The following is a 528-nucleotide window of genomic DNA, read 5'->3' as shown; positions in this document are numbered from 1 at the left end:
AGACAAACACATTATCAGCGGCATCCATCAGAAACCCAGCACAAAGCAGCCTGAACCTGAGGAGATTAGTCTGTCATTTTACATATCCTGCCTTTGTGCAAGGTTGAACACTTTCATCTTATTTCGATACCAGGCCAGGGTTGCGCAGAAAACAAGGCAGAACCACCCCCAAAGACGCTTTGAACCAGCCTTATGAAGCCGAGAGGATGGAGAATTCCATTTCTGACTCATAACGCCTAGGTAATACTTCTCCATTATGCGCCAATTTCAGACGTCTCGCTAATGTAGCGTGAAGTGTTCCGATTGAAATCAAACAAACCCAAACTACTGAACTGATTACCCTGGATAGGAAAATGAAATTGTGCTGGTAAAAATGCTAATGATGTTTATAAAGGATTTTTCCGCCTGGAAGATGAATGTTGTGCCGTAGAGATGAGGTGATGCATATTGCTCATAGTTGCACTCAGTAACTCCACATCAAATGAGGTTGTCAAGATATCAAAATAAAAACACCACCAGACTTGTGTA

The sequence above is a fragment of the Sardina pilchardus genome, chromosome 23 (genome assembly GCF_963854185.1).
Source record: "Sardina pilchardus chromosome 23, fSarPil1.1, whole genome shotgun sequence".
NCBI lineage: Eukaryota > Metazoa > Chordata > Actinopteri > Clupeiformes > Clupeidae > Sardina > Sardina pilchardus.
Note: the sequence above shows the minus strand (reverse complement) of the source record.